The sequence below is a fragment of the Buceros rhinoceros genome, unplaced genomic scaffold (genome assembly GCF_000710305.1).
Source record: "Buceros rhinoceros silvestris isolate BGI_N320 unplaced genomic scaffold, ASM71030v1 scaffold5410, whole genome shotgun sequence".
NCBI lineage: Eukaryota > Metazoa > Chordata > Aves > Bucerotiformes > Bucerotidae > Buceros > Buceros rhinoceros.
In genome coordinates, this window is record NW_010390080.1 from 67,140 (window position 1) to 92,952 (window position 25,813).

At 37.5% G+C, this 25,813-nt stretch overlaps 1 pseudogene; it reads right to left on the reverse strand.

Annotated features, from left to right (window-relative positions):
- Window positions 1-258: 258 nt before the first annotated feature.
- Window positions 259-14,442, reverse strand: LOC104493616 (annotated as a pseudogene).
- Between the last annotated feature and the right edge of the window lie 11,371 nt (window positions 14,443-25,813).

Genomic DNA, 25,813 nt, shown 5'->3' on the forward strand with positions numbered 1-25,813 from the left:
CATGATTATATTCTTTTCCTCTTTTGTGAACACCAGAAGCTTTGATGCTTTGAATGCATTGCAGAAATCTGGGACTTCATGATGACTGGATATTCACCCTCAGTAAATATTGTTCAGAAAAGCCCATCTAAGGTAAAGGACAGGTACTCTTCAGTCACTTTTTGATCGGCTACAGAATTTATAGAGGTTCTACTAATCAGAGTTCAGAGGTATAGACACAAGTCCACATTGTTTTCTCCAAGTATCTTATCGCAGCTGTCAGGCTTTGGCAGGAGCTTTTATCATATTATAAACTACCTTGTAAGCTCTTGTACCAATGCTGAGGCTATACCTTTTTCTCAACCAGCTATAGCAACAATATAAGGCTCATTAATAGTGATCACTCAGCTTCCAAATGTTCTGAAGCAATATTTTGCATGAATATCAAAGGTCTCAAAGATCTTTCAGGTCTCTAGTCACCTTCATCTTCTAAGGACTGAGGTAAACCAAAGGGATACAGGGAGCAGGATGCCTTTCTCCAGATTATCAGTGATTTTGCTGTAATAATTGACTCCTGAAAATATTAAAAGAAACAAAAAAGGGTTAGCTTAATAACTTTATTACATTTTAATACATGAAGAAATCTCACTGCACATTTTCTCTGTTATGAGATGCAAATATTTCCTCTCAGCTGCGTGCTGACTACTGCTACGAGATCCCAGACTGAGTAAAAATGCTCAGCACACAAAATCTTCCAACGAGGCACATAAAATTAAATGAGGATGCAAATTTTCAAAATAGATCAGTGGACAGAACTCCTCAGGAGAAACATAATTCTGATAGGTGCTGGTCACATGAAAATATAATCCTTTCATTTAAATGCCTGAATGGAAGTCTGGCTGCATGTACAAGACACAAGTGTGTTGGAAAAATCCTGACACTTGAGAGCTTGACAGGTAGATTTGTTCTAATGAAAGGATTTCTCTCCTTGCGAACTGCATCTTTTAAAAAGTTTAGTGCCACATTCAGCAAGGTAACTAACCTGATCTTTTATGATTTGAACTTGGTTAGCTGGGTGAGCTGTTTTCTCTAGGCTATTCTCTCTAGCCTATTCTCTGTCACTGTCTGTGCCAGCGTCGACAAAGAAAATACTGTCAATGCATTCAATATTTTGCAATGATGTGAATTCAACAGTTCCTTCATTACATCTATATGATATTTAAGGCTCTTCATTGGGCTCTATTAGGTTTTAGACGGAGTTTAGGGCACTGGTGTCCTTAGCTACCAATGTGAATGGCTTGGTAATAGTTTATCCAAGAAACCAACTCTCCTACTTTGACACTGCCACTCCTGCAGACTGCTCAGTCCCTCTAAATGCAAGAAGGAATTAGCTCACCTCTCTGAAAGCTCAGGACTTCTAACGTCTCTTGTCCCCTCTTAATAAGACAGAGATCAACTTTAATGTCTTGGATGTGTTGTTAAAGCTGGGCAGTACTGGGGATGTATTTCTAGAGGCTCAAAAGGAATTCACTTTCTGTTCAGATTTAGCAGTGGCTGACATGAATATGTTTCCTAAAGGACTATTTGTATGCTGCTGAGAGGTCACTGTGACTTTAAATACCAGGATATCCTAAGCTCTTACATAGGGTTGTTTGCTTTTTTTTTTAGTTCTGTTTATAATCAAGCCCAACTACATTGCTTTTAAGCCTTCTGAAAACACTAGATATTGCAAAACACATCATAGGCTCTGGTTCAAAGAGTATCAATTAGCTTGCTCTTTTACTTGAACTATTTGGTTTAGTGCGGTAATTGGAAAAGGCCAACAGTGGCCTTGAATTATTATTTGCTAAGCTAAGAGGCTCCAGCCAGGAATTGGTCTCCATCACGCTGATGGAATGTAGAAATCAGTCAGCCTTTGCTTCAGAGACTGGGCTAAATATACGAAAGTGTTTAAGAACCTTAGAAATGTAAAACTCATAAATTTTTTGTGGGTCTTAGACTAAGATATATCCTAGTAAGACATAGGTACTTATGAAATAGCTATGCCAAGACCCTGCTGTATTGAAACCCACTGAGAACTAAAGAAGTTTAAAACACAGAAGGAAGAAGTAGACTAAGTTGCAAAAGTTAACAAAATGTGCACTTAGGTGGTTATGTATGATTTAGATTATTATTCTCAACAGTTCCTGAACAAGAGATTTCGTTTAATCCAAAGCAGAAAATTTGTTCATTAGTAAAATTTCTGTACATATTGTACTATATATTCCCTGGTACTTCCAGGTTCAGCTTATTGTGTATTGATATTTAAAAATCCAAACACAGACCCCCATACTACTTTTTTCTTAAAAGGACATGATTACATTTCAAATTATCCCAATTTTGAATGACTCATCATAAGGATTTCCATCAAATGGCTTTTTGAAGACATTTACTACAGTAATCAGTTATGAGCCCCAGATTTAAAAATGCCTTCTCCTGAACAAACAAGTGCATACACATCCTTTAGCAAAGCAAGACCCAGTAAGTTTGTTTACAAAGCAATTCACAATAAACATCACAAGTAATTTGCTTTCCTTCTGAATGCAGCACCAGAAAACCACATTAAATTCTGAGATGTGTGTCTGTGCCTGAGAATGCACACATGTAAAAGAGGAGCCAATATACAAATATTCTTAATTTTGAAAAGCAAATTCTTGCAATTTGCAAGAGCAATTTGGAACAAATAGAGTTTGTTACTGTTGCTTTTGAACAAGGACCTATCTGACTTCAGTGGGACTGAGTGTGCATTAACTGTTTGCTGGTGGGACTACAAGGTTTACTACACAAGCTTAAACTAGGAATAAAATCCTTTTCTGGTACAGGATACTGTTCCATCATATTCAGAGTAATGCTTGCCTAGAAGACACTAATATTTCTCATTCTAATTTTCAGATTATAAATTACTTAGTACAATTTATATCATTTAAGTGCAACCAGCCATCATTCATTTTTCACATCTCAATTAAACACCAATATTGGAAAAGATTTATGCTTTGTGTTAGGACAGAACTCCATCCTTGAAAAATATAAATGTCAAGGTGAATTTCCAGATTATTTCATACCTTCCAGAGTAACCTAATTTAATTTCTATGGCTGTATCTGTGGATCAGCTAGAAGCAGAAATACAGAAGAAAACATTCTTCTGAGAAAGTATGTATATAAGGGTTTTGTGGAGACACCCAAAAATTTGGGGATCACAGACATAAAGGAATATTTTGTCACTGGAAAATGAAGGATTGTTCTTTTCTCCTTTCTGTCACATTCTCTCCCCATCCTGATTCCCTACTTTCATGCTGAAGTGAGGCATAACATCGAACTCTCCCAAGACTCAACACCTCCAGGTCTACTGCTTCTGTCCCCCTCCACACTGACACCTAGTGTTTAGCAGCTGACTTGTTCTGCTCAGGCCACCTTCTAGGCTAAAAACAAATTGTACAAATAGATTTCAAAACCAAGCTTGGGATAAGTTTTTAACCTAAAATCTGACACGTCTTAGGAACAATACACCCAAGACATTTCTCCTTTAAAAGACCCCTCCCCAACCAAGTTAGAAACAGATTGGTTTTAAAGGTTTTCAAATGTCCTACGTTTTAGGTGTGAAATTGGTAGTGAATCAGTTGGTGTGAATGATTTTATTTGAAAGGACATCGCTCTAAGCTTTCTAATTCTTCACATGCTCTTTGTAAAAATGTTTATATAGAAGATGATGGCCTTTCCATGCTATGCAGTTACAATTGCTTCAACAGATCACTGCACAAGAGAAGTGAACTCCTGCCTAATGAAAGCTGGCCTACTTGGAGTTCCTCCAATGCCCTTTCGTTATATGTAAAGTTCATAATATTAATCAGGCAACTGCTTATACTGGGGATCAAGTGAACGTTTTTGAAATTACAGCTGAGTTTTGTCAAAATGTTAGCTTTCCTTACCAAGTGCATTCAGAATGTCTGCTTGCTATCTCCCACTCTGATGTCTGTAAAACAAAGCCCACTCAGTAGGCTGCTCTGTGGGTTGTACAGTGCCTGCAGCCCCAGCTGAAGAAACATCAGTACGGGAAAGAAACCTTAAGGACTCAGCCAAATTTCAATCAACACGCCACAGAAAGTGTTCCTAGGGAAGAGCAAGCTGTGCCAGTGAAAGTGGGGCATATATTGTAAATTTTGGTGGCAAAGGAAAGGCTTCCATTCAAGCCTCTCTGGGATACTGGCACCATTTTTGCAGTCATGCTCTGCAGGGGAAAACGGCTGATTGGTCTGTTTACAGCAGATTCACCAGCCCCTCTTTCTGAATTCTTGAAAAAAAGGTTCCTTCACTCTCCGGTAAAAGCCATAATCTGCAGGATGCAGAGGACAGGCTGCTGCCTATTTTAACAACCAAATTCTACATGACCATAATTCTGCAGAAAAATATTGCTTCTGCTGGTATTTTCCTAGTACATATCAGGATAACCTGAAGAGCATTTTCTAAGAAATCCTTTTCCTTTAGAGCCTTCCATCTTTGCAATCTTCTAACCAGGGGCAGAAAAGAATTGCTGGCGCAAACACTGCCCCAAAAGTATAAAGATATATATCTTCTTGGTAGAACTGAGATTCAGAAGAGTAAGACGCAGAACTGAGATTCAGAGGTTGTTCATCCAAATCTATTTTGCTTTTTTCTCCTCGGAACATTATCCGCCCAACATACACGAGACCTCAGCCAACTACTTTGATTCTCTCATCCTTTCTGGTTCAGCTTCAGTTGCTTTTATTCTTCACAATTTTCTTTATTTCATCTTTCTTCCATTCCCTACGTTCTGCAGGCGAAGCTGCCATTTCCTATTTTTTCCTAGTGAGTGACCTTAATCTTTCCCCAGTCCATACCAATGGAATTAAAATAAACAAATCAGAAGTACAACAAATTTTATGTATGACTTCAAGCAATCTGATCAGCTTGTACATGGGCTGTATCCCTTTTCACTTTTACACTGTCTACTGAGGCTGTGAAAACTCTTCTCTTCAGAGCAGGGACTGTCTTGTGTTTGTCACAGAACTAAGCACAGTTCCTAGCCAAGTCTGACGAATCCTCTCTAATTTGCTAAAGAAAATGTCTGGGAAAATGATGTTCCTCTTAGTGCAAAATAGTCGATATGAAATTCAGTCATCAGAGCATACTTGTAAACTATCTAAATGCATTTTCCAAACAAGATACTTGTCTGTTGTGAGACATCCAAAAAGATCCTTATGGCTAGGATCCCTGTAAGTATAAACATTCTGATGAAACAAAACGATTTAGAGTTACAATAAAAAAACCAGGAGTAAGCAAAAAAATACATAGGAAACATAATACTAATCCTATCCCAAAAGATTGTGCTATGCAAGGGTATCTAGAATATTAATTAATCAGTCATTGCAAACCTATAAAAAATCATCCCATAATTACTCTGAAAAAGTTGCAATTTCAAAGCTACACTGCAGAATAGCATACTGGATTAATTATGGCAGACTGCAGCAATAACCTTGAATTAAAGCTGCAACCTTCTATTTTTAAGAAACAATTGCCTTTCTGGTTGATGAAACCTGTCGTCCCATCAGGTAACAGACGTGACCAGGAAAGAGAAAAGCGATAATGAGTCAATCCAAGCTGTTTGATACATTTCAAATCTTCCTCCCACAGAGTGTAGCTGCCACAAGCTACAACACCAGTCTGGTTCTTGAAATCTCGATCTCCTCCCTGATGGGTGAATATGCCCCAGACATTAGGGCCCTTTCCATCTGCATTCCAGCCTTCTGCTTGAAAAACAAAAATTGGTCATTACACTTTTGACTTCAAAAGACATATGTTGAAAATGTAAATAGTTATCACAAAGTAGGCACAAACCTCTCAAAATCCTATAAGCAAAATAAGCGGTATTCTCTTCCTGCTCCTTATACCATTTAAAGTAACCAGGAACTTTCAAGCATTAGTACGTATTTTCATTAGGGTTTGCATTTATTCATATTTTTCCTTGCTGCTAATTATTCAAAAATCCCTTTTCAAAAAGCATTCAGAGTTCTGACAGTCTTCATATTTCCTTAGCCAAAAATCAGATGTTTTGCAGCTCTTGAGATATTACAGGTTTTCACAAAGGGCACTTTCTAATGCAACTTCCATCCATAAATGTAAAAGATCAGTCCATATCAAAAAAAGCCTTTAGGGTATGAGAAATACATCCAACAAATAGGCACTTATGGCTTTCTGGATGTCCTTTGAAAATCCTGACAGTCTGTTAAAAAGAAGGGAATGCCATTATGAGCCATGGCCCTAGGCATATACAAGCTGAATTAATAACACAGCTCTGCAAAACTTCTGCTTTTTGCTTAGCCAAACGTTCACAGAAATGAATTTTGAATGCTCAAACACCCTGCACCATTTTCTTCACTTTTGTAGTTTTGGGAAACGTCTTTGCAATTCCAAAATTGAGATAGACAGATTGCCTTTAAAATATTCAAAATCTAGCTGTTGTTTGAGATTATATAGTAATAACATCACATAGTATTTAAACTAAATAAATGCACCCTTCTTCATGACAAGCTTATTTGTCTTTCCAGAGCAACGCTCTAGCTGAGGCAAACATTTCATTTTTAATGTGGAGAACTCTGTACACTTACACCCCTGCAAAGTGTGCTTTTATCATAAAATTCCAAATAACCCCCAAAAAGGCCAACCTCATTTACCAGCAAGATTTTTCAGAGCCCCAGCAAATGCACTGTTCCAGGGTTACTCTTTAAAAGCTAAAATGACATTGCACGTTAAAATCACGTATAAATTAAACATCAGTTGGGTTGTAAGATTAATAACTATATAATAGCTACATATCAATCCTCAATAAAAGTGTTTTAATAATCAATTAGTATCATAGAAATTAGAGATGGAGAAGAACTATTAGGAGGTCATTGAGTCCATCCCCTGCCAATGCAAGATTGCTCCCTTAAGTATATTCAGTACTTAATACACATCCGTCTTATTAAATCTAAGTTTAATGCAAGGTTAAGCATATTGAAGACACTTAATTTAAAGCATTACTAAAATCTGTAATATCACTTCTATAACCTAGCTTTTCAAAGATCATTGTCACATTTCATGTTCTTTACAGAATTTTATTGCAGCACATGAACATCGATACATCTACATTTGGTTGGTCAGTAAATTAAACTCTTATATGGGACAACCTTTTGAGTAGGTCAAATTTTAGATCGACAGCCTGAGTTTCTCTGCTCAGATTTTATCACAGACTTTGTGTTCTGTCTGTATGCTCCTTGGAAAAATACAGTACTAGGAGTTTTCTATATCCTGTTCTGATTTCAAATATGCTTGCTGAAATAAATAGTCATTTAGAGGAGTGCCAGAAATAACAAATAACAGTTATTCTTTGGTGGTACCTAGAATTTAGAAGCCTTTAAGAGCAGGCTTCCTGCACCGTATCAACAGGATATAGCTCTTTTTTCACTATGGTGGGAGTGAAAGGAAGCCAAAAGCTGCCACAACGGGCATCTAACACACCTTCATTTAAGAATCAGCAGCTAGAGCAGATGCTGAGCAATTTCCTTTTTGTCTGACTTTCTCTTGCAAAGGAGGTGGGAGGGAGGAGGAGAAGCACTTGATTTTCAGCAGAGTATGACAGTGCTACTCCAGTCATTATTAGCCCTTCTAAAGGCCTGAGTGGGGCTGTAGCAAAACAGACCCACTTTCAAGCAGTCCTCATGCTGTTCCAAGAGCCTCTATCTACAGTGCAGGGTATCTGAGTTGGCTAAATAAAGTGTAGGAAGCAATCTAGCCAAGGCAACAGAAAGCTCCACATACACAAACGTATCCTGCTGAGCCACAATTAGTCTGCACAGGGCTCTGCTGTGCTTCAATGAACCAAGCTTGCACCTCTAAGCTCGCACAGAAACCTCAACGCTACGCAGCACTTCCTAGTGTAGAAATACCCTGAGTCTTAGCAAGCTTTGGGGCCAGGAAAGAACAGTGATGAGGAACGGATTTTACATTTCAAACACACAGGTGAGACCTAGCTACCACATAATGACATAACATGTCATCAAATGATTAATATAAATTATCACAAAATGGGATGCATGTTCCCCATTCTCTGCAACCAGTTACAATGGAATAAGATATAATTTTTTCCATTTAAATGAAGCTAGTGAAGCAGGAATATTACTGATCAGAATATTTATGTTTTCATGTGCTTTTCCAAATTAGCTTTTCTTCTAATTCAGCTGTGCTTTCACCTTTTGGAGTGGAATTTTCTTGGCCTGGTCTCTGCCTGAAAAGTGAAATTTTGTTTGAATTAATGCATTTCAACTCTTTGGCATACGAAGAAGTGAAAAAAACCCACTTTTACCATTATGATAAGATTTTTTTTGCAACTGCTCTCTCTCTCTCTCTCTAAAAAAAAAAAAAAAAAATCAAGCAGAGAGTTGAAATTTAGCATCGAAATGGCCTGCAGTAAGAAGAAGTGCTTTTGAGTGTTCTGGTGAAAATTGATTTTGATTTGACTGAGTCATGAACCTTTGAAATCTGCACTTTGAGCATGCAGAGTACAATTGGTATGATTTTTTAGCACTTTGAAATATACAGAGTGGAGAAGGTTGTGCTGTGCATAAATACACAGCTGACTTTTAAAAATAAAGTAGCCTGTCAGCCCTTGCCTCATCCACTGTGTATCTTCTGATATGTGCAGCAACTGAGTTTGGACTCTATAAGAACTATTGCTTCAATCATGCTGCCTCTAAGTTGGAAGCTGCACAGCTTCCAAAGCTTTCAGGACGAGGAATTCCCTGATGATTTTCTTACTTCTATGGGAAAAGGGTCGTTTGAGTAGTGTCTAGACCACATTATAGGTTTTTTTTTTTTACGTTTCTCCCACTCAGAAGCCTTAGGAAAGCTCATTAAAAATACATTAAGAGAACATTAAAGTTGCACATCTAGCCACTCAAAAGGCAGGAAATTATAATGTCATTCTATATGCACACACAATTCACATTTTTAAAATTATTTAGTAGAGCTATGCACATCGAGTTAGAATCTGGCCCAGAATATTGATTGCCTGGGAAGAGCAAGCTGTTCAGTCTATTAGGTGAAGCCAACTGAGCTCGTTAAAAGGTACCAAGCACAGGCAAGTACTCTCGCTTTCAGCTATAACCAAGAATGAAAGGCTACATCACCAAAGACAATTTTAGATCTACAACTCCCATTTAGGTACTGAAATCAATGGAATTTAAGGGCCTGCATGCTGCAAGTTATAATATGACAAAATCAGGTCTATATGTATTTTAAAGGTCTCTAAACACATATTTATGAAGGGATAAAGTTGGGGGGGGGGCGTCGTTATGGCTGTAAGGGTCCCTCTACTTCCTGGGTTTATATTCCCTAATCTGCTGTTATCATCATAGTGGACAAATCACTTTATCAGCACGTCCATTCAGTTAGGAACACAACATGTACCCGGGGGAGGGCCTCCACAAGTCCAAATGTTAACCTCTCAGTTCACTGCCCTTCACATTCTTTGGAGATTAATTCCTAACTGAGGATCCCTTGTGAGTACCAATGTCTGATAAGGTAGTTCTCCCATCTGGTTTTGGAATAGTCAGTAGTAATACTTAAATTAGCTCTAGAGAAAGGAAATACTCTAGAACTAGTTGGACAATTATTTATATCTGCTCTCCCCCCTACCTGCCCCTCAATCTCAATAGCTAGTGAAAGGTTTTTCCTCAGTTTCCATTACCCAGCCATATTTCTGAGATTTGAAACCTTTTAGCTTCTTCTTACCTCTCAGTCCGGAAGCATTTAAACAGATGGATTTGCATCAGATGTAACATGTGCACAACAAAGCAGAGATCAAAGACTCTCCTTCCTTGATGCAGACTTTTCCTTCACTCAAAACTTTCTCAACTCTTTTGCAGCTAGAAATTGACACATTCAATTTGATATGCTGCTGTAGCTGCACCCCAAGCAAATCCAACTGGAAAAGCAATATCCTCTGGCACTGGCTGCAGAGGACAGGTGAATACACAGCATTATGTGATGCTACGGAGATGCGGGGTTCATTTGCAGACAACGGTTTCTGGCTCAATCACTCTTTCACTTGTTACAGGCAGATTCTGTACTGCAGACAAAAATAAACCCTGTGCAGCTTCACACACTGAAGGGCAAGCCATGCACTTTGCATATCTCAGGATTAAAGTGGGGAGGTTCAATCAGCTAACAGTGAAAGAGGAAAAGTCGGCAGCGGAAAACCCTAGGGTGGTCACAGTAAAAGGGCTGCACCTGGTACAAAGCATCAGTACACCAAACAGATCCCTGGTCCCCTTCACTTCCCTCTCACCTCCCACCTCCTAGCCAAAAGACTTTGTGGACCCTCTACTCAACATAAATCCTTTAGCCACCAGGCAAAAAGTCATTTCCACCCCTTTCAGTAAGCTTCAAAAACCAGCAGCATCTCCTCTTTTCTGGTATCAAATGTGTATTTCTTTTCTCCCAACAAGAATAGAACTTGCCTGCAGTAGGTGAGAAAGGGTACTTTAGCCATTACATGTTTAGCAGCAGAAACCAATGAGTAGAAGAGGAAGATTTGTATAGGAGTACAGATAGAATAGCTATCTTTCTCCTTCTTTAAAATCCCATGGATGCTCATTTTTTTCAGAGCAGCAATGACAACCTCATGGCACGTGTGCCAGAATCAGCATCTGCAAAACAGCCCTCAGGTCTCTCCCTCTGCCTTCTGTCAATACTGTTACTGTTCTCCTGTCAGCAGGCTGAGAAGGGAGCAGCAGCAGGAGGGAGTCAGGGTATGGCTGTAACAAGTGGGATGGGCTGAAAGTAGTTTACTGTTCCTTCCCAGGAAACTGCAACACCTGGCACACTAGATGGCACTACTGCAATTTTTTTTTTTTTTTTTTTACTTAAATGAGGTTTTTTCCCCATTTATTATAATACTATATCCACACAGATTTTGCCAAGGTCAATATCTGCACATATTGAACTGCTAGACAATAATGTATGACCACTACTATTTTTTCTTCTTTTCTCTTCTTGCACCTTTTTGATTTTGAAATCTTTATGGGTGAGGACATATCCCTGCAAAGCATTATACACATAAGTGATATTTTCTTTGATAATGAAAATAAGACAAACCTTAACATACACAGAAAACCCACTAATACAGTTAATGCAGAAAAACACACAATGAAAGAATCAACTTCTCAGGAAAAAAAAATTCCTTTGTAGAGGTGCAGAGAAGCTGATTTAATCCCAAAGTGCACATTGCAGAACCAGACAGTGCAGATGCAACACAAAATGAATCAGGCTTTCACAGCAGGCATGCATTTCCTCAAGTGTCTTTCAAAGGAAAGGTAAAAGCCCCTTGAGTACAAAAGAACAAAGGGGGAAATGAGGTACAACACACCAACTTGTTCTCAAAACACATGCTGACACATGATGTAGGCAAACATACACACCCTTCACAAGTGTAATACAGATCTTAATGCAATGAACTAGTTAACGTTCTCTGGTCGAAGCAGCCTCCTCAGGTTTTCATTTGCAAGAAGGTAAACATTGGAAAGTTAACAGCAAAACTCATCAGGGACATCTTACATCATGATTAATAGTTATTAATGAACCAGAATAATAATGTATATTTTTTACATCATTAAATGTTATTGGTAGGTACCTTTGAAAATGTAAGCGACATTAAATCTTTTCCCAGAAAATCATACAATTCAATTTCAGAAGAGATATAATAAATATGTAACTCAATAACAGTGGGTGAGGAGCAGACAGGAGATAGTAGCAATAAAAACCCAATAAAAAGTTTTATAAAAATGCTTAACCATAAAAACAAGGCTAAAAAGTGCCACTGCTGATTCCTTAGCAGGAATCAACAGAGACAGAGATGGGTTTTAGGAGAGATTGAGTGGGAGGAAAATATTCCATAAGCAGTCTGGGGAAGAGTGAACAAAATTTGTCTCAGAGGTTAAGGCAGATTCACAGTAATGAGATAGAAGGCTATGCCAGATAAGTAGACAGATACTGAAAGACGCACAGTTTCAAAATTCAGAGAAGCTGCATTTATAGCAACTAATCTCAAACTCTTCTGACAACCCAATTTCTAGATTTGTGACCACACTTCTAGTTGTATTTCTGGGCTCATGAACCCACTTCTTGTTGCAGAAGCAAGACTTGCAGTTGTATTTCCATTAGACCCACTGCATGATATGACCTAGGATGTACCCCCCTTCTTACTCTGATAATTCTCTCTACATCTAGCAAATAAACTGTCCTCAATCTGAATTTCAGTTTTTTACTGTCCCATTGTTTTGTTCAACATATATAAGTACAAAACTATAAAAGATCTCAGTTCTACCTACAGGCAAATGTTTTTCAAACTAGGTTTCATGTTCTTACATTTGCACTGACACAGACTACACGAAACTAAATGAGTTCAAGCCAAGTACTCCCAGGAAAAATCAAAGCAGTTCTTGGATATCCAAATGTATTTGGACAAAGATATTTTTGCCAAGTCAATAAAGGCCAAGAGCAATTGGTCTTGAAGCCAAGGGTTGGCAACTAACTTTATAAAACGATAGGTATTATATTAAGGTGAAGGATGAACAGGCTTTGGTGTTGGGCCCTTAACATCAAGTGGGATTAATTATTATGAGAGGAATTGCATCTTGACAATATTAGGTTTTCCAGACTGAATCAATGTTTCCTAATGACATATTATAAATACGTTTAATATTATTTACTATGGAATTTAGAAATTACGCTTTGAAGGGGTTGTGAAAATTAGAATACCTTTTCTGAAATTTTACACTGCAGGAACAGAAGGATATAGCCGCTTTGGAAGCAAGACTGTATGTCTCTGAAACAGCCAAAGATAGAAGTTCACATATTCTGTGAGCTGTCTTTGTAATTGCTATTCATAAATTTAGCTTCTCTCCCTGGCAACATAATGGAGTATCTATTGAGAAAACAAATTTACTAAAACACTTTGAAGTCTGCCAGATAAACTTGCTTCTTTGATAGTAATACAAAGTTAATGAATAGAGAGCAGAAGCTATACTGTCACATGTCTGAATTTTAGCAACATACTGTTTTCTTCAGGATATTTTAGCACTGAGCTTAAGGTGTTCTCAATTAAGTTATGGAGACAGTTTCCACCTTACACTGTGGCTGCAGTAGAGGACTCCTAACTTTGATCCTCTAAACGGAGCTTTAATTAGAAGCCTCTGCTGGATTGTTGATTAGCCTTTCTTCTTCCATCTCCAATGTGTCAAAATTCTCTTCCCAAACTTAAATCAAATTGGAAATGAACTATCATGTTGACTGAAATGAAGGGTGATGACAAACAATGAAGGGTAATGATAAATAATAACTTTGAAGGGAGGCATTTAGTGCAGTACACAAGATTCGTATTACTTCTGATCTCCTTTAATAGCTTCAATAATGAGCTAGAAGAGGGAGTAAATGGTGCATTAATGAACTCTGCAGATCTATTAAACTAGGAGGAGCTGAGCACACTGCTGAAAATGGAGAAATAATACAAGGGGTCATGGGAAGACTAGAAACACAGGCAGAATATTGCAATGAGACTCAGTTTAGAAAACAGAAGAATAATATTTGGGTAAAACAATCAACAGATGGTAACAGGTAAAAATCTGGAGAGCTGTAATGCTGGAAGAGTTTTAGAATTAAGAACATCAGGAAAACTAGGCAAGAATCTGTAACCGAGCAGCGGAGAAAAATCGGTGAAATTTGAGCAAAACTATTAAAGAATAAACAGTGAAGTAATGACTCATCTTAAAGCAGCTCTACAACTATCAGCTCTCTTCCGCATTTAGTTTGGATACTGGAAAAACAGACTATCTGTCAGATGGTTAGAGATTTTGTGGCTATGGACTTTTACCTGGAAGAAAACTTAAAAATAAACCATTCATTTAACAGAGCGTTGTCCTTCATGAAGTGAATGACATAACAGTGAGCCACTGGCTAAAAGACTGTAAAAGAGCATGAGACTGAAGAAATAAAATATTCTCCCGCTGCTTCTGGTAATTGTATCATGCAGCTTGAATTTTTTTTATATTGCTGAGGAAACTGCCAATGTAATGCCAGCTGCTATGAGCTTTCCAATACCAGATATATGTGCACAATAACTTGGAGAGCTAAAGCTCGTTGAAACCAAGTTAATTCCAGTTGAGGAGCTCACACAAATTAATCTTGCTGAGAATAACTCTATACAAGCTATAGCGGCGTGCCAAACTAATGTTACATCACTCCCGGTACCACAGACAATTCCGGCAATTCTGCACGGCACAGGATTAGCAGTACAGTAGGTATGTAAAGTGATATTCCATATTGGTCATCAGTCTTTAAAAGTCCTTGGTAGCTCTTGGCTGTTGAACACATCGTTCTTTACTGCTGAGTGCTTCCGTACAGTATTTTTAAGTGGGCTTGGCTGCTCAGGAGTTTGTAACCATCACTACATTGTGACTCAACATGGAGTGTGCAAAGAGCAGGGCATTGATCCACAGCTTTAAATTTGCACACTTGAGCAGAAAACCTGTCGAAAGCCCTTTCCTGTAAAACCATGCTCTATTCATTTATATCTCAGCATGTCCCACCATTCCACACTTCTGGATTATTCAACTTCCAGGCGGATAAGCTTAAAAACAATGAGCCATCATGCAAAAATGTCAGCATAAAGAAGGAGGAGATATAGATATATATATATACACACATATGAGAACCAACACAATAAATACCAGAAGCATAGACAGACCCCCTGGTTTCTTGTGAATATAACTTGTACAGTGAGACAGCACCGCTTCACTGATGTTTCAGGGAGAGCTGCCTACATTTTCCAGAAATTGAGAGTTTCAAGACCTTTGTAGAGCTACCTACTAGCAAACTTGCTTGATATGGTTTTGTCAGGAAATATCTGCTTTACCTAATCAGAATGGCTGCAACTGCTTAGAATGACACATCTGAATGATTTTACACTAAATGCGTTACCATTTTTAATACAGAATTCTATGATTCTATGAACATTTTTAAAAAAGAAGGGAAGAAGTCTTACACATGTGTAAAAGAAGTATAGTTTCCCTATTTACGTTATGAATCTGTAGACTAGTCCACTACACAGCTGAATATTCAAAATTATGTACATACAATCTTTGCTACACATAACAAGCTCTGGTTTAAAACCAGCATGCCCCACTTTTCTACAGTATGTACACTTCAAAATACCAGCATTATACTCAAGGGTTACCTCACTCCAGAATGTCATTTAAGTGTCCATAAGAACACAAATCTAGAGGTCAAATTTAACTCTTTTGAAAATGTGGGCCCAGTATCTGATTGTTTTGATGCTTCTGAAACTCGTTGGTTTTTTTTTTTTCAATTCTATGCATGTTTTCTCACCAAAACACTAAAAATGTAGAAAAGTGCTAAACGCTTTTTACTGTGTTTTTTTTCCTTTCAGTATTTTTTTCTTATTTATTTTAACGCATCCATAGGATAAACCAGGAAAGGGTTCTGCTCAGAACAATTTTATACTGGGCATATATTGACTGAACCAAATTATTTCAACATTTAGGATATGTATTAAGTCATGTAAAGTCCCACATTTGGGTTTCTGTATTAGCTAGAAATAGCATGACTAGGTTTTATAGCAGTAAAACTGTATTCTTAATGTTATTTTCTTACAGAAATGCTGTTTCTAGTGTCACTGACTATGACTAATGACATTGCCCATGACTTTAGCAAATATGCTTGAAAAGCTTCTTCCATCAGTCAGGATTAGGAAATTCCATTATATTAGTGCATTTACATATAATTCACTTCCCTATATCAGCAGTACGGAACTATCTACTATTTAGCAACAGCACACTATGAGAGACAGTAGTCGATATTACTTTCAAAAGATTTGTGCTATGCCATTATGCTGTAAATATTTTTTCATTTTGCAAGAAATACTATCCATTGTAGTCTTCACTTTTATCCTGTAAAAAAATTACTGAACACTACTGCTTGCACCTGGAAAGGGAGATAAGTAGTACAGGAGTACTTTAATTTGACAAAGTAATCCACATACCTATTTGGAATTCAGTAAATACAGGTTATTTTTCAAACAACTTGTGCTTTATACATATATTTTTGGTCTTCCAAACAGTACTACAGATGTGCACTGATGTTCAGGATTATGTTATTCCAGGAATATCACAAAACATGTACCTGACCCTGAAGCTAAACTAAGAGAATCAAAATTAAAAAAAATCAATACAACTGTTTAACATAGCTCTCTTGCTTGATTTAAACACATATATAAAAAAAGATTAAAGGATATGGTAGGTATAATAGCACAGCACTGACCTTTTTAGCATCACAGAGCTTGTCTACTTAACAAAGAAGTCACATGAACCTCATTCAATTTAAGCTCTTTAGATCTTTCCTCGTGTTTTAGTTTGGCACAGAGAAAAACGAACAGTTGCATAGTGTAGATTAAATCATACACATTTTCCCCTTCTGGTCAAATACTAAGGAATTTCATAAGCACACAAAAAAAAAAGAAAAAAGTGGAGTTTATGAGTAAGCAAGTCTATTTTTTGATCCAGCAGCTTTGTAGTTCTCCCTCTTTATTGCCTCTCTCAAACTACATTGGTGAATAAACCTAGTAATGTTCATTGTATTAAAGCTTTTGGCTGCCGTGTGATCAATATCCAGTAGGAGGCAATAGTTACATTCCCATGTATTTTACATTCCCTGTAGAAAAATACAAAAATTATGTAATTAAAGGATTACATCATGATCTATGACATAGATTGGGAGAGGGGATACAAAGGCAACTTTTTCTTTTCTAGCCTTTGAAAAGTAAATTTTGTAAATTATCATTACTTTGGCAAAATACATATAGCAGCTTATTAAAAGTATTTATAAACTCTCCACTGGTGGTGCTCCTACCCACATCACTTTCATTTCAGTCTGAGCCAAGGAAAGTTGTAGCAATAGAAAGCCATTACCTTTTATGTGGACTATTACTACGTCTTGTCATTGGTTTCAGTTATTTGTTTCCTTGCCAAAGACTGAGTAATTTTATGTTGAGTTCCAAATTCTGCAGCAGAGTGTGCTCTACTGATGATCAGTTATTTTTATATACTTATACTTTATTCTTCTTCTGGCCCGCATTCCTGGTCTTAGCATCTGGGTGTTTTTAAAAAGCAACCTTTAGGCAGCAGTAGGAAAATGGCAGGGAAAGTTTTGTCTGACCTCTGAACTCTAGCAAGGAGCCTGCTCAGTCTCTATAGGAACAGCCCAATACAGTCAATACAAAGAGGCTGAAGCATTGCAAAAGCTGACCGAATCTTTCATGGATAAAAAAACTCTAACAAGTGCTCCACTAAGATTATGTGAAGTGTATTTCTTCCAAGGGGTCTGAATTTTAATGAATCTTAACAGAGAGGGCAATAGAGGTATGCTGACAAGCATGTGTCATTGGTGTCTCAATTTTAATTCGCTCCAGAGTCTGAAGATGCTAAAGCTATCTCATTTTCTTCCTGTAAAAATCTCATGTTTCAGACACCTCTGATCCGTATCAGGACAAATTTGAGACAAAAGAAAAAGGCAGCCAGACCTGTGGTCCAAAAAAATGAGGAATAGATGCAATAGTTACTAGAGGTGTTAGATGAAATATTTGCAAGAAAAGGGTCCAGTTCTTATTTTGCCTAAGCCAGGTTAGGACATGCGTTTCTCACTAACCAGGTGACTGTCCTAAACAGCACGTATTGATTATCCTACACTGAACTTATAAATTCCTTTCCTTTTTCTGGCATTCTGGATATCTATCTTATTGATAAAAACCATATCACAATGCTGCATTCTGACAAAATGTCTTGGTTCTAACAGATCTGTCAATTTTCAACAGTAAAGCAAAAGAATTTTAAAGTCATCATAATATCTGCTTCAGCTTTCCATATTCACTTTTTTCTTCCTTTTAAATGTATTACTGCAGAATTCCCCAGACTGCAGTGGAAAAATGCAAATTCTACCACATCTTTGACAGGTGAGCCTTGTTCACATTTCTGTGTGAACCTCATGAGGTTCAACAAGGCCAAGCGCAAAGTCCTGCACCTGGGTCAGGGCAACCCCTGGTATCAATACAAGCTGGGGAATGATGCGATTGAGAGCATCCCTGAGGAGGAGAACTTAGGGTTACTGGAGGATGAGAGGCAAGACATGAGCTGGCAGCGTGTGCACACAGCCCAGAAAGCAAACCATACCCTGGGCTGCATCAAAAGAAGCGTGGCCAGCAGGTCGATGGAGGCGATTCTGCCCCTCTGCTCCACTCTGGTGAGACCCCACCTGGAGTACTGTGTCCAGCTCTGGAGTCTGCATCACAAGAAGGACATGAACATCTTTTTTTTTTGAGTGGGTCCAGAGGAGGGCCACAAAAATGAGGGATGGAATATCTCTGCCATGAGAACAGGCTGAGATAGTTGGAGTTGTTCAGCCTGGAGAAGAGAAGGTTCCAGCAAGACCTTACTGCAGCCTTTCAGCACTTAAAAGGAGCTTATAAGGAAGACAGGGACAGTCTTTTTAGCAAGGCTTGTTGTGACAGAACAAGGGTAATGGTTTTAAACTATAAGAGGGGAGATTTAGACTGGACAGAAGGGAGACACTGTTTACAGTGAAGGTGGCGAAACACTGGCACATGTTGCACAGAGAGGTGGCAGATACCCCATCCCTGGAAGCATTCAAGGTCAGGCTGGACAGGGCTCTGAGCAACCTGATCGAGTTAAAGATGTCCCTGCTCACTGTAGTTGGACTACATGACCTTTAAAGATCCCTTCCAACCCAAAGCATCCTATGATACCAAGTAGAACACAAGAAGATCCCCATTTTGGACTCTATATGGACACAGCCTCCACAAATAAAGTCAACACAGGCTTTCCATTAAAGTCACTGGAAGTTGGATCAGGCCTTAGCTTTCACCAAAATAAATCATTTAATCAACCTAAATAAAAGGAGAAGAAAATACAACACTTGAATAGTACACAATCTTTTTCCTCCAATAAAATGTCTTTTTTCGTAGAACTATAACCGGTATTTTAAAAGCTGTTTTCTCAGTCTTCTTTCAACGTGGCTGAACTTCCACTATGGTAACTGGATGCTAAATGGGAATTGCAAAAGGGATTGGGATTTTTTTCTTTCACTCTTCTTCTTCCATTCAAGATTAGCCAACTCCTCATTAGTATGTGCTATATATAGGATTTCTAAGGATTTTCTAGACTGCCGGTTCTGCATTTCTCTTGCAGTTACAGCAGAGTCTTGGATCAATGCCTAGAACAGACCCAAGATGTTTATCTCGCAGCATGCTCTGTCATGTGTTATTGGTTATAAAGCTTGCAATTGTTATACAGATGGCTTAGATGAGAATGTCAGCATGACAAAGCAAACTGGGAATATTTTCCTAAGAGAAGATCTTGTCATTAGTGTAACTTTTGTTTCTGGCAATACTTGGTTATTTGCATGGTGTCCTTTGCAGCCATTATTTTCTCTAGGCATTGGTTCATTATCTAACCTATTTAAAAAAAAAAAGCGATATTAATTTTTTTAACTTTTAATTTTTTTTCTCTCCGTGAATGTGCTGAGTTTTCAAATGAGAAGATTTCACAGATGGAACAATGGAAAGAAAACACAATAAGTAGGAAATAACACTGTCAAAAGACAAAGAAGCCTTAAAAAAATCAACCGATATCAATTGTTTCCTGCCACAATACAGAAAGCACTCCAGTGCAAAAAGATTCCCGTGCTGTTAGGCACAGATCTTTCTCTGTCCCTGAAAAGACACTATACAGGAGAACAGAGTCCCTAGAGGAAAATGATTTGTCAAAAGCCATACAAAAGGTAAATAACAGGATTAGGAAAACATTTAGATCTTTCATCAGGCAAATGTCCTTTTCACGGGGACCTTCTCACATTTACTGCAGAATTATCTGGCACTGAGCACATTTCTGAAGAATTAGGGAAACATGAAGATAGATGTTTTTCTTAAAATACACAATTATAAAAATGGAAAGCACAAACGTTTTTGTAAGCTTTAATTTTTTTCATATTTATATACATACTGAAAATGAGTTTACAGTGCTTCTTTGTTCTGGAAAGCATGTCTAGTAGAATGCTCAACAGAATGTGAAAGTTCATATGTTTCTTCAAAACCTGGCAGTTACAGGTCTTTATAAATCAAATGTTAAAATGTCAGAAAATCCCAGCTCTGCCTTTCTGAACTTTTTCTATGCAGTAACCTGTATGTACTGCCAAGTGGATGCTGAAATATATCTTTTCATCCATAATTTTGCAATAGCGAGTTTCCTGTACTATGTTTTCTTTGTATTTCAAAAGTTTAAAAATTGAATGATTGCATATTAAAGTCAATACTACAGAATCTCAGCTCCTGTGCAGACAGAAATCTTAAAGCCTTGTGTTCAGTATAAAACCAATTCAAACATAAACACTATAATGGCATTAGAGATTACCTTTTTATCATTCAAATTTCTCCTCTGAATCTGTAAGGGAAATAGGTGATTTTATAAACGACATAATTATAACTGCTTTTGAAGTGAGTCATGATCACAATCTACTACGAGGGTGGGTAAGTATTTGACTGTAGGACTAGAATTTTAACAGACGTGGTAAATCTACCTGCAAACAATAGCTTTTTCATTGGACAGCGTCAAAAAAACTGCCAAGCTTTTTGGTTTATCTCTGTCACTGCCTACCTAGTACTTCAAAATTTATCCTCTTAACAATCATTAAAACTTGAATACAAACTCTACTTAAGCTGTGATTGTATATATATAGTGTAGATATTCATCATTATGATAAATGAAGGGAAGTATTTCAGAAAGCTGGATATAGCCAAAAAAATTGTTAAGCTATTTGAGCTTAATTCAGGAAAATCTATGGAGTAATGCCATCACGCCACTCACACCATCTGATACATGAAACCCCCCACGAGCTCACTCATGGCACTCACTTCTTCAGGTACTATGTCACTTTATCATTCTTTGACCATTGTGGAGTTTCTTCTAGGTGCTAGTTTCCCATAAGAAGTCACAGCATCATTAGGTGAGATCAATGTTTGCATGCACTTGTTCTGAGATAGGAATCTCACCAGAAGGAGACAAAATAATTCCAGTTTTCAAACATCAGCGATCTCATAATTTCATTTGTTTCCTAAATTTCTGTTTCTTTCCACACATGGCCCATACCATTGAAAAAGGAACAGCCTGGATAATCTGTATAACTCTACCAAATAGCAACAGACTGGTAATAAGGCACTGAAAAGAACATGTCTATACTAAGAGTTCTCCAAGAAAAATTTTAAAGTCTTCATATATGAAGAGAGTTGCTTATAGCTCTGTAAGACAAAATCCATAACCCTTCGTATAAGAAAAGGTAAACTGTCACATGACTTAAGATTACAAAGCTGGATGAAAAAGTTTTTTTTCTAAAACTTATGCTCTCTACCTGGAATACCATTGCTAGTACTTTTATAGTGCAGTACAGACAGCAGAGTAATGTGGTCTATGAAAAAACAATCTGTCATTAATAAAGAGAAAAACCATCATGAAGACTGGAGATGAGATGATGGATCATCCAGAAGACCACCTACCAACAGAAAAGACATAGAGGCAGAGAAAGTCGGTTTTAGCCTGCTTTAGTTTCTTATTAGACTGACCTTTGAACCACTAAGTCATCAGTTTCTAAATATCCAGTTTTACTGGCCAGTTACTCAGCAGAACATGACATGATCAATGATCTGAAAGTTTTCAGCTGGTTGTATTGATCTAATATACAACCAAAACACAACTGTCAGCTGCTCTGAATTTACTGCTGATGAATTGATGTTTAAAACAATTAATAAATTAATGCTTCAACACAGAAGAAAAAAAGCTAAACTGATATAGAAGAGTAAAAATGTTTAATGCTCAATTAATAATTTGTCTTATAATTGATTTTTTCAATTGTTTGACTGGCAAAACAGGTGTGAACTATAATTACCAGCTACCTATAATAGGTCATTTTTTTAATTTCTGTTAATTACTTCTAAAGTGAAGGAAACAGGACCACTGAGGGTGCCAAACTCTCTTTGAATTATTGGTGTTAAAAAAATATAAATATCATAAAATGCCAATTTTTACAAAATGAGAAGGTTGATTACTTTTTGTAAAAAAAGGCAGATGAGCAAATGCTATGAAACACTGAGGCAGGGCTAGGGCACACAAAGGAATTACAGTAAACTAATGAGCTTCCAGGTGTTGGCTGGGCTTGAATAACTAACAGTATTTGCACTCTTAGCCTCAAGCAAATCTGAAGCAAAACGTGTTAGATAAATCTTCAGGGAGAGCACCCTCTGTTAGCAGGATCAGCCCTAAACAAAAGCCAAGTTTGCAATGTCACACTACTTCACAAAGAACAACCTGCCTCATTTCTCCTTGTCCTGATCTGAGAATAGGAACAATTTCAACTTTTAAAGGTGGCAATTTAATTTCCCTCTGACAGCAACAGAATGATCTGAGACTCAGTACTATCTTGCCTTTTCAGAGGAAGTGTCTATAAAACAAGCGCTGCTTTCAAAAAGAAACTTGGAGTCAAATCCCATATTGGTCTCACTGGAAAATGTAATTTATGCCTTGGTAGCCAGGTAAGATGGGAAGCAATCTAGCTGTTAGAAAATACAGACCTGAAGTAAAGAAAATGGAAGGGGAGAGAATTAAGCATGAAAAGAACACTATTTAAAGAAAGGGTGAAAACTGAGATATTAATTTACTGTTAGTTCCATTTTATCTCTTTAAGTAGATTTTTTAAATTCTTTAAATCAAAGTTCTGCTCTATGCATGTTGCCATTATTTCTCTGGAATTGAAAATGTCTGTTTTGTTCAGCAAATGCATGTTAGAAATCTTCGGCTATTAAAAGATGGTGCCAATGTTAACTGTTACACAAAGGATTAAATCTCAACTAAGTAGTATTAAAAAGTAACTCTATAAACCTTTAGGTTATTGGTACTTCCAGATTTTTCAAAGAAAAGACCAATATGAAGGATTAATAGTTAAGGTTATGCAAAATCCACTTAATCAGCATGGCTAATTTTAGCTTTAACTAAAGCTTCTGGCAACTATGTGCATATTGCTTTAGAGCTTTACTTTTGAAGAGAGTGATGAATACATTTTTGAGGTAAATTTGTCTTAACTGAGAGTCTACCTAATGCTCTTTAATTGCTGAGAAAGTGATTTTAATAGTATTTGCATTTAGGAGAGGAAGGAGTTCTTCAGCTGTGCATCTTTAAGATGCTAAAATAGGCATTTTATTTTCACATTTATATAATATACTGCTTGACTATAAAACAGGTGAGTTTTATAAACAATGCAGTCATTAACATGGGCATTGTTTATGAAAAAATAATTGTTCTCCTGACAGTACATACCCTATTCAGAAAAGAGCCTAGGAAAATTGGGGCATCCTCTAAAGATGTGAATACAATGAGTTGCCAGACTATCTGGGGCACAAATGCTGAGGCTGAGGGTCTTTCATTGACAAATGTTACCTAAATAAGGCAAATGTACAGAGCGTCAGTTCAAGCACTCCAGGCGTTTCAAGCCAGAAATATAAACTTGCTAATCTTTACAGCATGTAATGGTTTGAACCCAGCTGGCAACTAAGCACCACGCAGCCACTCACTCACTCCCTCCTTCCTACTCCCCATTGGGGGCAGAGAGAAGAAAGGAAAAAGTAAACCCATGTGGGTTAAGATAAGGGAGTTTACTTGAACAACACAAAGAGAGAGGAAATGGTAGTAATAACATAATAAAGTGAGTTATGTCTACAATGTACTGCTTACTACTTCCGTCAGAACGCCAAGCCGCGCCACATCCCACCACTGTTCAAAACCGCATGCTGTCTCTGGCACTGCACACCTGTCCCCCTTTTATATTCTGGGTATCCCATCAGTAGGGTATCTAATATCCCATTGGGTGGTTCCGTCTGGCTATCCTGGCTGTGGAAATTAACCCTATCCTAGTAGAACCCAGGACACAGCTCTTTTACCCAGCTTCAAAATCACAAAGGATTCAATCATCTAATATGAAGTGGATTAGATACGATTATGCTTATAGTTAAAACAAAATGACATAAACACTAAATTTCCTGTCTGGTGAGAGTCAGATAAATCCAACTACATCTAAGACTGGTTGGGTAAGGTTGGAGAAAGCAAGGGGGTGGGTGTTTGGTGAACTCAGTTTTCATAAGATTATGAAATCTTGTGGGAGGAGCTAACCTTTACATTACAGAAATTAAAAACCATGGTCATCATTCCATAGTGGATTACAAAGGGCTTTTTCTAGTGGGAAAAGTGGGTAAGCCTGGTAAAACGAGACTACTGATTTACGGTGATGTTAGTGCAATTCAGATGAGCATATTTATGTTACCAAACTGCTATTATTATAGAAACAAAGTAATCCTATGTTAAAACATATGTTAGATCCTTGCATACTAGTGTAGTATAATTTAATTTATCGTAAGGAGAAGTTTTTTTAGCCACCTTCAATACTAATTCCAGTGTCATAAATAAATTAATTGTAATTCATGCAGCTCTGCCTCCCCATGACTGCTGTCATGGCCTGAGAAGATCATAAGTACTATGTGTGTGGCAGCGATCAGCACAAGATGTTTCAGAAGAAGGCACATGAACAAACTAATGGTTGGAGAAGGCTTAGGGCCTGTGGACAAAGCTTGACAATTGTATGTAATTAAATCTGTTTACTCTATATAAAATCAGTAAAGTCAGTAACTGAACAAAAAGCCACTTTAAGGAAACAGGAAATCTCAGTGTCAAGTCAGGAGTGATGCTTTTCCTTATTTTTTTTACAGCAAATTTTTACACAATTTGCACTGTAGTGACGGTTGCACTTAGCTCTGTGTGCTTACAGAGGTTAGAGTTTCAGCTAACTAGTTTTAACTGCTCTTAGCACTGTTATTGTGCTCGCACTTGTGCTTAGCAATCTACTAAAGAGTCACATGAATATGGAAAGCTTGCACTGATCTTGGTGCTGCCATGGCCGCATGACTATCCACAGCTGTGTTATAGGTTGCTTCTGCTACAGCTAGTATCTGCAAGAGCTAGTTTTCTAGGGGTTTTTTGAGTACAACATAGATAACTTGAGAGCCTTTGTCTTGGATGTATGTTCCACAGGAGGATTGAATCACGGCCATGTTAGAAATGCTTTCTTCCAGATTGCAAATGGCAATTAGATTGACTGTACTGAATGTAACTGAGATAACACGTATTATACTATTTCCCTTGGCTAAATGTCACCCAGTAATACAATTCTGCCTGTTTAAAATCTTCCTGATCCAGCCACATAGTCTTACTCAGATATTGTGTTTGTTTCCTGGCTTTGATCATTGCACAGTAGTCCACTGCATGATATTCTTTGCTGTACCTCAGAAGAAGCTGCATCTCTTTGATGGAAGAAAATGTTGGTAGAGATTTGTGGGAGGTGTGTCTCTGAAAATAAATTCTGCTACAGTTCACTTAAAAATCTTCCAAGTTTTGGCTTTTCTGTTTCTGTGTAGACTAGCACTTGAAGAACAGTAATTATAAGCAGTAAGCATTTGAGTCTGAAATTTCATACACAGCTGGAATTCAAATTTCATCACCTTCAGGGTATCATACAATCCCCACTGCCTTACGTGGTTGCTTTTTTTTTTTTTTTTTTTTTT